Raw genomic sequence first — 546 nt, forward strand, 5'->3', positions numbered from 1 at the left:
AATATTTTATCACTTTTTCTTTCTTTGCATCTGGCTAGTTAAGTGATGAATATCTTAATTATAGAAAGACTTGTGTGGAGACAGTAGAGCGTGTGGAGGCACTTACCCTCTTTCATCTCAACCCATCAGGGATCAGTTCATCTGAGTATGTGCCTGTTACACGCTTGGCTAAAGCTTAAAAATACTGAAATGGAGGTTCTTACAGCAAGACTTAATTTCTTTTAGAATTTTAGAAATCAGAAAATCTTTTTCTTAAGGTTGTGAGATCCTAAGAAGGGAAACTAAGGTTTTAATCACACTTTCTGTAAAGCTTTAATTCATCTCTAAGTGATCATGGTTCTTATTTCTGATGATTCAGGCTTTCATTCTTAATTGTTATCATATCTTAAAAATAAATAGGAGCTTACAGACAAATGACTTTACTGTCATTTGTCACTGTCATTTTTTATTTCCCATTTTTTTCCCTCAGTGTTTCCTTTGCGGCTAGCAATAAGTTACCCGTCGCATTTTCCAGTAAAACTTAGCAGATGCTGTTGGTCTCTCTAG

The 546-nt window shown here is 34.8% G+C and overlaps 1 protein-coding gene across 6 annotated transcripts in view; it reads left to right on the forward strand.

Moving 5' to 3' along the window:
• Nucleotides 1-546, forward strand: part of CEP104 (centrosomal protein 104) — a 40,495-nt gene that overhangs the window by 24,861 nt on the left and 15,088 nt on the right. The gene's annotated exons all lie outside the window — the stretch shown is intronic.

This window comes from Ovis aries, chromosome 12 (genome assembly GCF_016772045.2).
Source record: "Ovis aries strain OAR_USU_Benz2616 breed Rambouillet chromosome 12, ARS-UI_Ramb_v3.0, whole genome shotgun sequence".
Classification (NCBI taxonomy): domain Eukaryota; kingdom Metazoa; phylum Chordata; class Mammalia; order Artiodactyla; family Bovidae; genus Ovis; species Ovis aries.